The sequence below is a fragment of the Ziziphus jujuba genome, chromosome 7 (genome assembly GCF_031755915.1).
Source record: "Ziziphus jujuba cultivar Dongzao chromosome 7, ASM3175591v1".
NCBI lineage: Eukaryota > Viridiplantae > Streptophyta > Magnoliopsida > Rosales > Rhamnaceae > Ziziphus > Ziziphus jujuba.
Window position 1 is genome coordinate 27,072 of NC_083385.1, and position 13,732 is coordinate 40,803.

The following is a 13,732-nucleotide window of genomic DNA, read 5'->3' on the forward strand; positions in this document are numbered from 1 at the left end:
TGGATAAATTAAATATAGTATGCTTGACCCGAAGCCTGAATTAGCATATTTTTTTGTTTTATGCCCTGTAGTTCTTTGTCGGCCAGTATGGGGCAGAATAGCGTAGCAAGTACAAGTATTAGTAGCATAGCAAAAATGTGTTCCTCATCATTAATATGCTTGCTTGTGGTAATTGTGGCCTATTAGGTGAATCAATGACTGCATCTTTGATGCACTTGCTAGTACATCTAAGAATTCTTAATTGGATAGTTGTAAATAACCCCAGACTATGGAACAAATGATTATCCTGGACCTACGCCGAGGTATTAACGGTGATTCTCAAATATCGCAAAACAGAATGTGATGCGATGAGATAGAATGCAATAGAAACAAAGACATAGGGAATGAGTTACCTAATCTTAATGATTAAAGCGAATCCTTTCATTCCAAATTCTTTAATTCAGAATGAATCAAATCTCCCCAAGTAGGGTTCGAACCTACGACCAGTCAGTTAACAGCCGACTGCTTTACCACTGAGCTACTGAGGAACAATAGGAGATTAGATTTCATAGAGTTCAATTCCCGTTCTCAACCAATGACCAATATGAGCTCGAAGTTTCCTTTGTAACTCCTGAAACTTCTTTGTAGTGGCTCTGTTCCATGCCTCATTTCATAGGGAACCCAAAAGTGGCTCTATTTCATTATATTCCATCCATATCCCAATTCCATTCATTTAATATCCCTTTGGCGTCATTAAGATAAGAGATGTCACTTCTAGTCTATTTTTTTTGTATTTCTATATATCTATGGAAAGTTTAAAAATCATTATATAATAATCCAGAAATTGCAATAGAAAAAAAAAGAAAAAAAAAAAGAAAAGAGGTTTGTGATGATTTTTAAATATTTTATACTAGGTAATCAAGATCCTTATGCATGAAGATAATCAATTCGGTCATTGGGTCAGACTCTATTATGGATTTTTGACCACATTCTCCATAAGGCCCCCTTATCTCTTCCTTCTCGAGTTCGTGTTATGGAAGAAAGGGAAAAAGGAACCGAGAAGAAAGTATCAGCAACAACCAGTTTTATTACAGGACAGCTCATGATGTTCATATCAATCTATTATGTGCCTCTGCATCTAGCATTGGATAGACCTCGTAAAATAACTGTCTTAGCTTTACCGTTTGTTTCATTTTTTATGGAACAATTGCAAACACTTTTTGATTATGGATCTACTAACAGAAATTCAATTCGTAATCTTAGCATCCAATGTGTATTCGTGAATAATCTCATTTTTCAATTATTCAACCATTTCATTTTACCAAGTTCAATGTTAGTCAGATTAGTTAACATTTGTATGTTTCGATGCAACATTAAGATGTTATTTGTAACAAGTAGTTTTGTTGGTTGGTTAATTGCTCACATTCTATTCATGAAATGGGTTTGATTGGTATTAGTCGGGATATAGAAAAATAATTCTATTAGATCCATTGTACTTATTAGATCTGATAAGTACCTTGTGTTAGAATTGAGAAATTCTATGGCTCGAATCTTTAGTATTCTCTTATTTATTACTTGTGTCTACTATTTAAGCAGAATGTCGTCACCCATTGTTACTAAGAAACTAAAAGAAACCTAAAAAACGGAAGAAAGTGGGGAAAGTGAGGAAGAAACAGATGTAGAAATCGAAACAACTTCAGAAACGAAGGGGACTAAATAGGAACAAAAGAGATCCACCGAATAAGATCCTTCTCCTTCCCTTTTTTTGGAAGAAAAGGAGGATCTGGAAAAAATCGATGAAATAGATGAGATACGAGTGAATGGAAAGGAAAAAAACAAAGGATGAATTCCACTTTAAAGAGACAAGCTACAAAAATAGACCCGTTTATAAAACTTATTATATGGATGTGGATGAATATTAAGAAAATTCAAAGTTAGAAATATTTACAAACAAAAAAGATCTACTCTGGGTTGGAAAACCTTTTGTTAATATTCTTTTTGACTAAAAGTTTAATTTTAATCTATAAGTTAAATAATTAATTGAGTTAACTTGAGTTAACTTAAGTTGAGTTATGTCTTTTTTTTATAAATTTTTTATAAATAAAAAGTAAATTAATAAAAAGATTAATACATAAGATGTATAGACAAAGAGATAGGAAGAAATTCGACTGCCCCCACATATTTGATACCTTCTCCTACGAAAAAACACACAATACCGACACCATTCGTAATTCCATCAATTATTCGTTTATCAAAAAAATTAGTTAGTTGAGCCAATCCTCTTATACCTTTAGTTAAGCATATTGCATAAAAACCATCTATGTAACCACGATTATATGACCAATCATATATCCCATTTAATAGTTTTTCCCCAAGAATTTTTCTTTTTTTAGGAATAATTTTAACAAATGAATTAAAGAAATTCAAATTTTGTAAAGAGGAATAAACCGGCACATATAAAAAAAAATGCTATAAGGATTCCAAAAAAAGCTATACTGAATGAAAAAGTTGCGTTTGAAATAAATTCATACAAATCCACAGAAGTATTTGGATTTGGATGTAAAAGGTTTATTGCTGGGTTTAACAATTTTGATAATATATCCTAATCCACAGCTTCTTGATTCAATTGATTGAAGAAAGAAATTCCTATGAATCCAATGAACAAAGTAAATAGTACTAATACAAGCACAGGAAATAGCATAGTATTGTCCGATTCCTATGAATATGAGAAAGTGTTCTTAGTTCCAAAATGGCTAATAGTAATAAAAGGGCACATCATGCTTCTCAGATTACTATCAATTTGATATGCCTTTTTAGAAAAAAAAAAGAAAAAGAAGCCCTTTCATTATTATTCATTGTTAATAAAGTTAATAAAGTAGCATTTTTTTTAATAACTTTTTGCCCTTCTTTACCCCATGGAGATATTAAATAGAACGAGCTATTTTTTTTTCCACTGTAAGTTTGAAATTGAAGGTTTAAATGTCCTTCAAAAGTAAGTAAATAGATCTGAGACATATAAAATGCAATTAAGCTAGCTGTGGAACAAGCGATTACTGCAATAATCGGTGAATATAACCAATTATCACTAAGCGTGTAATTTTGAATACTTAAACAGTCAATTCTTCTTCTTTTTTCATTTTAGCTTTCACCTTTCCAAATGAAAACACCAGAATGTTTCATTATGATCTGGATTGCATTTATAGAGATTGGATTGCACTTTTCTTTTCCATTTTTTTCTTCCTCTTCCCCTTTTCTTAGGGCAGACCTTCTATAACAATAACATAAATAACATAAAAAAAAAGAACTAAAAAGGAAATTTTTTATTATAATATTTTTATAACATTAATTCTTTATTATAATAATTAAAATATTTTTAATCTTTTTTATATTATAAACATTAATATTAAAATATTCAAAAATAATAACATAGTCATTTTTTAATTCACAAAAAAAAAATATAATCTTACCATCTAATCAAGATATTGATTATTGACAAACATATAGTTGATAAAAAAATTTGAAATTATATAGCGCTATATTAATTGTTATGTTAATTGCTATGTTTTATAATATTCAAATATCCAATATTTCTTTGAACTTCTGTTCTAGATTCTTCTCTCCAGTCATATGAATTATGGACAGTTAATGGCGCTAAGATCCTAGTAGTTTACTAAATTCCTATGCATGTACAAAATATGTTATGAGAGCCCGCTTAGCTCAGAGGTTAGAGCATCGCATTTGTAATGCAATGGTCATCGGTTCGATTCCAATAGCTGGCTTTTCTCCATCTGTTTAATTTTTTATTTTTATTTTACAAAATTGATAATAAAAGTATTGAGATAGTAAGAATATTGAAATGGCTCGATCCAAATTTTAATAGCTGGCTTTTCTCATCAGACTTAAACCGAACTAAAATAACAAGAAATGGGTTTATCCATATTTCTCGAGGCTATACAAAAATTTCAATATTGGAATCGAGAGTTTATACTCTAAAACCTATCTAATCTCATCAAGTGTTACGTTAGAATTTTTTTTTTTTTTTTCCGAATCAATCATGAATTTGGCTAGGACGTATTAAAGATCTCATCGAAAACTTACAGCAGGTTGCCAAACAAACGCTGAGAGAAAAAATAGCACAGGTATTACTGGCATAGCATCTACGATTGGATTCAAAGAAGCGTAGGCCTCTGGTAATTTGGGGACCAAAAAACTGTTTGAATAAAGGGCAGATTAAGACATATCTAGATCAAACTAAATATATTAAGCATAACAAATATTTTGTTATTTTGGTTATTGAAGATAATTGTATTATTGTGATTGAGTTATTAATAAGTTGAGTTATTGATAGAAGGCAAAATGAATAAAATTAAATAGGATAGACTCCAAAAACCCTCTTTGATTTGAACTCCCCCAATAAAAAATCCTTCAATTCTCAAATCGAAAGAGAATATAATAAATCATACTTTCATACAATATCTTAATTGAATTCTATGTAATGATCAATAAATTCAATTTAATTCTATATCAACACATATTAAAATTCTAGCAACAATCTATATATTTTATAGATATTTATACTAGAGTTGATGAATAACCAACACCTATATTAGTGTTTATTAGGGTCGAATAGACATGGGGTGTGTCTAAGTGGTAAGGCAATGGGTTTTGGTCCCGCTATTTGGAGGTTTGAAGCCTTCCATCCCATAACATGCCCAAACCATTATAGCATTATAATATATATAATGCTATATATCAGAAAAAAGATTGCCTTTTAAAATAAAACACCTTTCTGTTTAAGAGTATAATAATATGAGTATAATATTGGTTTGGAAACATTTTATTGGTATTCTTAATAATTCTTCTCTGAATCATATATTTTTCACAAATTGAATCGCGTTCAAATAACACACAGATATAATTGGATTCATTTGTGATCCCTAAATGTTAAAAATTTAACATATAATATCTATAATTTCTTTCAAAAACAATTTTTTACTATATAGGGGTCCCATATTATTGTTATTTCGATTCCAATTTTAGAAATCAGTATGAAAAAACAAAAACCTTACCTTACACCAATCTTTGTCTGCTAGTTCACTAAAAAAATAAATTGGATTTTTTAGCTATCTAGTTTTTTAATCATTGATGGTTTAATACAAATATGGATTTCTCTTAGGATGCTAAAATGTAGTCCTTACTTTAAAATGTTATTCAAATAATGATCTCGAGTTCGGAGATTTTTCAATCACTTAAATCTTTTTGATGATTTCTTATGAGTTCGTAGTACTCAAAGATGTGTGAAATTGGTAAATTTATCCTATCACTATCAAGTTACTTGAAGGTGCAGATTCAAAAAGAAATTTTTTATTTTCTTCTTGGTATTCGTGGTATTTATATTTTATTATATTAAATAAATAAAAAATGAAATAAAAAACATGTTAAAATAAATATATGTATTGGGTGTTGGGGATTAAATTGAATTCGTTCTGAGACTTCTTTAGAACCTAGCCATTCATATTTCATATAGAAAGAAAAAGTATAGATTACTATGTATCGACCGAACCAATGACTATTCATGATTCCACAATTGAATCATTACATATTGGTTCCAAACTAAAGGAATGTTATGGTAAAACTTCATTTAAAACAATGTGGTAGAAAGCAATGCGCGACTTGAAGGACACGATCCATTTTGGATTCTTCCATCTGCCATTTTTTATTATATAGGAATTATAGAGGAATGAAAATGCTCTTGACTCGACATTGTTTCTTTTGTTTCAATAGAAATCTCATTTTTTTTTTTTAGGGAGTGATGTAAATTGTACATGATGGAGCTCGAGTAAAAAGTATTTATTCATTTCTCAGAGGCAAGAATCTAGGGTTAGTAGTAATCAATAAATTGGGACAACTTTGGAAATATATTTGTAAATATATTTTCCATATATAAATTGAAAGGAACCAATTCAAGCAGGTTTCAAATTCAAAAGTCAAATTTTTTGGAATTCGTACAACTTTTTCGATCAAATTAGAAGTGTATTACACAAGAATCACTTAGTCATATGATTTTTTGATAGAAAGAAATCATAAAAAAAGGGTATGTTGCTGCCTTTTTGAAATGATTCAAAATCACTGAAGTAATGTCTAAACCCAATGATTCAAGGCAAAGATAAAGGATCCTGGAACAAAGAAATATCATTTTTGATTTTCTCAACAACTAGATCAGAGTGCAGAATCAAAAGAGATTCTAAAAGTGACAGGCAAAAGGGGGGTTAGAGACCACTCAATAAATGAAATGCTTAAAAGGTTTCCTTAAGTTATTTGAGAGTCATCCAACTTGAGTTATGGGGGTGTAAATTGTAAATACGAATAACTTTTTTGGTGGGGGAAAGAATAAGTATTTAAATCATAGTCTAGTTGATTTGATGATTTTAAGGATATATTTGACCTTATCATTCTATACATAGATATAATTTCCAATTTTCTTGAGCTGCACAAGGAGAAAACTTCTTATACGTTTCTAGGGGGGTATTGTTCATCTATCCCAATGAGCCATTTATCGAATCATTGCATTTGATGTTCGATCCATAAGTGAAGGAAGAGATCTTCAGAAAGTGGGTCTTTATGATCCGATAAAGAATCAAACCTGCTATTCTATATTTCCTTGAAGAAGGCACTCAGCCTACAAGAATTGTTCATGATATTTCAAAGAAAGTGGGGTTTTTTATGGAACTTACCCTTAATCACCAAACAATAGTCAATTAATGAAAAATTAATGAAATGTATCAAAATGAAATATATAAATAAAGGAGGTGAAGATCACTTGTCGAGAGCTCTGTATAGTCTCTTCTCTACTATTCTCTATTCATTTGTTATTCCTACTTTCGATTTTGGGTATTACCATTAATGGTAATGAGGGTTAGTTGGATTTCTACGAACAAATAAAAAGGGGGATTAAGCCTTTTTCTTTCACTTATATTGATTGATTGATTAAATTTAAACTTTTTTCTACTTCTTCTTTTTTTTTTTCTTTATTACTTTTTTTTTACGTCTACATCCCTTATTTGTCTATACGTCAATTAGCAAGGTAGAGCCAATCCAAAGCAAGTCCTTATTTTTTTATTTAAATTTACAATATTTTTTTTTCTAGTTCTCCATTGTATTCTTTTCTCAAATATAATTTGATCATGGATAAATGGATCTATTTTCTCCGTGCCATAGATTTGATTTCACACAAGGAACGGGTTCATTGGATTTTCTGTAATACAAGAAGTTTTTTTTTGCATGATACAATTTTTTTGGCCATTTCAAATTCAATGTTGTGATTATGCTGTGCAATTCAACCTCTTTATTTATTTTATTGGGATTCCGATCGTATCTACACATTATAATTCTTTTATTCAGGTTGCTAACTCAATGGTAGAGTACTCGGCTTTTAAGTGCAGCTAGCATCTTTAACACATTTGTATGAAGCAACGGATTCGTCTGTACCAATGGTAGAGTTTGTAAGACCACGACTGATCCTGCAAGGAATGAATGGAAAAAGTAGCATGTCGTATCAATGGAGAATTCTGAGAATATTTCATTCTTTTTGGACATGTCCAAAACCTTGTTTAAATTGTTTGAATTATGGGTGTGGCAGGAAAAAAGAAATTGGAAAATCAATTTCAAGTTGAGTCAGGTGAATAAATGGACGGAGCCCAACTGTGGCCCCAATTATAGGGAAACAAAGAGTAACGAGCTTTTGGTCTTCATTTTTGAATGATTATCCGAATGATTACCCAAACTAATTAGACATTAAAAATATATTAATGCTTGACATGGGAAAGGCTTTTCCATGAGGGATTATCCATTTGTTATGAGTCCTACCTATTAGGTTATTCTCCATTATGAGGTGGAGATAAATGTGTAGAAGAAGGCAGTATATTGATAAAGATTTTTTTTTTTTCACAATCAAAAGAGTGATTGGATTGCAAAAATAAAGGATTTCTAACCATCTTGTTATCTTAGACTGAACATAAACCACTTAGATGAAAAAAGAGTGGATAGAGAGTCTACCGATGGTGTTACCTTTTTTCGATGTATCTATTTTTTTCGTACTATAATACCTTGTTTTAACTGTATTGTACTATGTATCATTTGATAATCCAATAAACCCCTTATCTCTGGTTCAAATCGAATTTCAAATGGAAGAATTTCAAGGATATTTTGAACTAGATAGATCTCAGCAACATGATCTCCTATACCCATTTATCTTTCGGGAGTATATTTATGCATTTGCTCATGATCATGGTTTAAATGGATCAAGTTTGCTAGAAAATGTAGGCTATGACAACAAATCTAGTTTAATTGTAAAATGTTTAATTAATCGAATGTAATACCAGAATCATTTGATTACCCCTAATGATTCTGACCAATATAAATGTTTTGGGTACAACAAGAATTTGTATTCTTAAATGATATCCGAGGGATTTGCAGTCATTGTGCAAATTCCATTTTCCTTATGATTCCTACAATTAGTATCTTCGAAGCTAGAAATCATAAAATATTCTAATTTACAAGCAATTCATTCAATTTTTCCCTTTTTAAAGGATAAATTCCCACATTTATATTATGTATCAAATGTACGAATACTCTACCCCATTCATCTGGAAATCTTGATTCAAACCCTTTGCTATTGGGTGAAAGATGCCCCCTTTTTTGCATTTGTTACGACTTTTTCTTCACGATTATTATAATTGGAATAGTTTTATTACTCCAAAAAAATCTATTTCTTGTTTTTTTTTTTGAAAAGTAATTCAAGATTTTTCTTGTTCCTATATAATTCTCATGTTTATGAATACGAATCCATCTTACTTTTTCTCCATAACCGATCTTCTCAGTTACGATGTCAGGACCCGTCCAGAATTCCTCCCCGGAACCCTAGACAAGCCCTGATCCTAGGGAAATACCACCGAACCTTCCAACAGAAAATCCGGCAGCACCTCCACTAAGGGTAGGACTAACCAAAAATTACCTGCACTGAAAACACACTTCTATAAACATCCCCTTATTTCTCCCACAATACTACAAATTGATTCCACAAATTTCAGCACTTCAAATAATAACAGCAGCAACCCACTGCATAAATAATAACTACACGTCCAATAGAGTATACTGAGCATTATACAGATAATGTGGAATTTATGCAATGACAGATAAAGAAGTAATACAAGATGAAGAGGAAAAGGGAAGAAATACTTCTTGGACTTCGGCAACGAAATGAGACGTCGGGCTCGCCCCGGACGATCAACGTCTCTTAACCTGAACCTAGGGGAACGGAATTTAAAAACGTGAGATGCTAATCATCTCAGTGAGTGACCCTATCTACTGTACACCTTTGATATTAATAATATAAAAATAAAGGAATTTAATTAATCTATACGGAACAATTACATAAATAAATAAATAAACAATTGAGGTAACAATTTCTCTCAAAATCCTCACTATTCAATCCGTTGGAAATGTTCCCCTTTTAAAACATTTTCACAAAACCCGATATTCGTACTTCCCGAAAACCAAGGGACCAAATAATTTAATAAACAACAAATAAATAAATAAATACCCCAAATATAAATAAACTGTAATAAATTATAATAAATAATTTTGTACTCTTTGGGGTTTGAAATTTCTATCCGAAAAATTTATACTTGACGCACCACACCATATACCAGTGATGCCCTCCGATACCCAGCGTCCTGAGCACCGACTGGCGGGGAGATTAAAGAGAGAAACTTGCAAACGGCACTTCGGCGTCCCGACAGTACCGCTGCTGAAACCATCATCTCGGCCAAGGAGGGGGGCGGCTGTGGCCAATAACAAACTTGCCTGCCCACTGTCCAATGGCAACTCACGGGTGAAATAATAATACTTGCGCGCTGAACCACATATACATATACCAGAACACCAATACTGTGTGAATGCGTCTAAAATAATTATTAAACCAACCGTACCGTTTTCCAAAATTACTGTGGGAAATATACCAAATTTTCACACTTACCATCCCACATATTTTTATTTAACAAATCGATACGAAACATCGATAACAAATAAACCACAATTTTCTCGAAATACGAGGTTCAACAATAAAAATACCGCGGGCATAATTTATAAAATTTAAACAAATATTTTTATAAAATATTTAACCCAATTCTGCCTGAAAATAATACTTAAAACCACGTACGATTATTACCGAAATATACTTTGCTCATGCATAATAAATAAATTAAATCACAGTAAAACCATAACTAAATTGTACCACATGAGCATAATTTAAATACCAATTAAACATAATTAATTGCCCAAAATATTTTTTGAAGGTGGGTCACTCACCTGGAGCACGCAATTAAACCATGATCCACCATGGGATCAATTCCACGACTCACCGGTGCTCCTAGAACACAATTCACACACAGTCAAATAAATTAATATTTTAATCAGGTAAATAATACCCGGTACCCGGGGGGTCAAACACAAACGTTATCCAAAATAGTCGAATAATATACCAAATCGAAGCTTGAGCGACGAGGATTACAAATCCGGTCTCCATCGACCCCAATTCCGCCGGAGGTGGCTGGAAAGCTTCGGTCGGATTTCAATTCCTCGTATCTCGCAAACCGCTTCGCATTTTTGAGATTGGAGGCCATATTTGAACTCAGAAGACCCAAAATAAGGGGAGGGGAGGTTCAATTTGGACTGGGCTGGCCGGAAAACACAAGAAAAGAGGAGAGAGAAAATTTTCCAGCCGGCGGCTTCTCCGGCCCGATCGGGGCGCGTCCGGCTGCTGGTGACCGTGAAAATTGGCGGCCGAGCTCGCCTCCCCCCTCCGCTCATCATTGGCTGGCGCGTGTGGACTATGGGTGGCCGAAATTTGAAAAATACGGTGAGGCCGAGAGGGAGGAAGGAAGGGAAAGGAAGAAGAAAAGAAGAAGAAGAATAGAAACGGGGCTGGGTCCCCTTTTTTTCCATGTGGGGGAAAAAAAATGAAAAAGAAAAAGAAAGAAAAAAAATAAAAATAAAAATAAAAATAAAATAAAATAAAAATAATTAAATAATTAAATAATAATATTATTATTTAAAAAATAATATTAAAATAATACAGTGTTTAAAAAAAACTCTACAGGTCCATAACTTTCAAACCACATGTCCAAATTGGACGTGCCGCTAGTCTACGGACTCGTATCGACGAGCACTTCACAACCATGCATAAGTCAAAGCTCAACTTTACATGAATAAAAAGTCAACTCCGGCACCCCTTGGACAGTTTGGACCTCAACTTGTTTTGCTCATAACTTTCAAACCATAGCTCCGTTTTCAATGTGCTACTCGTCTACGAACTCATGCCAACGTGTACTTCGTAACGGTACCTCAGTCAACCTAGAATTCCAATCGGATCAAAAAGTCAACTTTTGACCCCTTCGATCAACGGTCAACAGTCAACCTCGGTCAACGTGCGAAAATTCCGACATGGTTCGGGACGGGGTGTTACATACGATTAACATCTTCTGGGGTTTTTGTTTGAGCGAATTTATTTCTATAGAAAAATAAAACATCCTGTACAAGAAGTCTTTTCTAATGATTTTTCGGCGGTCTTATGGTTCTTCGTGGAGCCTTTCATGCATTATGTTAGATATCAAGGAAAATCGATTTTGGTTTCAAAAGATATGCCTCTTCTAATGAATAAATGGAAATATTTTCTTGTTCTTTTGTGGTATTGTCTTTCTTATGTGTGGGTCAACCAGGAAGGATCTATATAAACCAATTAGCCAACCATTCTTTGGGCTTTTTCGGCTATGTTTTAAGTGTGCGGCTAAATCTTTCAGTGGTACAGAGTCAAATGCTAGAAAATTCATTTATAATGGAAAATGCTTTAAAGAAGCTTGATACATTCATTCCAATAAGCCGAATGATTGGATCATTGGCTAAAATGAAATTTTGTAATGCATTAGGACATCCTGTTACTAAGTCAACCTTGGAAAATTCATTAGATTTTGAGATTATCGACCGATTTGCCCGTATATGCACTTATCTTTCTCATTATTTCAGCGAATCCTCAAAAAAAAAAAAAAAAAAAAAGAGTTTGTATCGAATAAAATATATACTTCGACTTTCTTGTCTTAAAACTTTGGCTCGTAAACACAAAAGTATTGTACGGGTTTTTTGAAAAGATTAGGTTCGGAATTATTGGAAGAGTTCTTTATGCAGGAAAAAGGGGTTCTTTCTTTGATTTTTCCAAGAACTTATTCGACTTTTTGAAGGTTATATAGAGGGCGAATTTGGTATTTGGATGTTGTTTGCATCAATGATCTGGTCAATCATGAACGATTGGTTGTTCGACTATGGAAATGGAAATTATCCTTAAATGCTGAAGAGATAACAAAAAAATCATTTAGTCGTCTATTATGAATTGTTCATGCAGTAAGAGTAAGAGTTGATCAACTGAATATTTAACTTTCATAGAGGCTTGTCTAGGGAAGGAGCTGGATTTTAGATGTATACATAGGGAAAGCCATATGCAATGAAAAATGCAAGCACGGTTCGGGGAGAGATTTTTACCTATTTTTTATTTTCTAATTCTACAAAGTAAATTATCTACTCCATCTGACTAGTTCTGGGTTCGAGTCCTGGGCAACCCATTCTAATTATTCTATCAAAATCTAAATTATATCTGAATTTTAACCCAAATTTTGTAACTTAGTTATTTTTATTTTATTTTTATTCAATTTATTTATTCAGTTTATTTAAAAAAAAAAAGGATGAATCTAGATAGATAAAAACCTTGATATATCTATGGATGTTGAATATTGGTTGACATGGATGTATAAGTCATGTTATACTGTTGAATAACAAGCCTGAATTATCTATTTATAGAAAATTTCATGTGCTTGGGAGTCCCTGATGATTAATAATTAAGTAAACCAAGATTTTACCATGAAATTTTAGAGAGACACAAAAGCGAAAGCCTATGGGGTCGCTTTTGTAACTGGATAACCAGCACTGAAAATAAGTATCTATATTCACTTTTTGTAGTTGTTAAAAAATTATTAATGATAAGATCTATTATCACTTTTTGCATGTCCGTGGAAACTTAGAGTATGTGAAAATTCTCCGAATTTATGTCCTACCATACGATCTATTATATAAATTGGCAAATGATCCTTTCCATTATGGATAGCAATAGTATGCCCAATCATTGTCGGTATAATGGTTGATGCTCAGGACCAAGTGACTATTATTTCTTTTTTCGCTTTTGTGTTAAGCGTATTTGTTTTTCTTAATAAATGATTCGCTACAAAAGGAATTTTTTTTTTTTAGTGAACATGTCACAATTAATTACTCCTATGTTTTTTTTTTTTTTTTGGTTTGTAAAGATGAAGAAACAAATTCCATTTACTACGGTGATGAAGAATCAAATTATCACTATATTTATTCCTTTTTCTACTTCTTCTTTCAAGTGCAGGATAACCCCAAGGGGTTGCGGGTTTTTTTCTACCAATTGGGGCCCTCCCTTCACCACCCCCATGGGGATGGTCTACAGGGTTCATAACTACTCCTCTTACTACAGGACGCTTACCTTGCCAACATTTCGATCCAGCTCTACCCAAACTTTTATGGTTCACCCTAACATTCCCCACTTGTCCGACTGTTGCTGAGTAGTTTTTGGGTATCAAACGGACCTCCCCAGAAGATAATTTTAATGTGGCTGATTCCCCCTCTT

The 13,732-nt window shown here is 32.4% G+C and overlaps 2 non-coding genes across 2 annotated transcripts; one reads left to right on the plus strand and one right to left on the minus strand.

The window, feature by feature from the left end:
* Positions 1-455: 455 nt before the first annotated feature.
* Positions 456-527, minus strand: TRNAN-GUU (transfer RNA asparagine (anticodon GUU)). The gene has a single exon. It is a non-coding gene; the product is annotated as a tRNA-Asn (tRNA).
* Positions 528-3,685: 3,158 nt separating this feature from the next.
* TRNAT-UGU (transfer RNA threonine (anticodon UGU)) lies at positions 3,686-3,758 on the plus strand. Its single transcript has one exon. It is a non-coding gene; the product is annotated as a tRNA-Thr (tRNA).
* Positions 3,759-13,732: the final 9,974 nt, after the last annotated feature.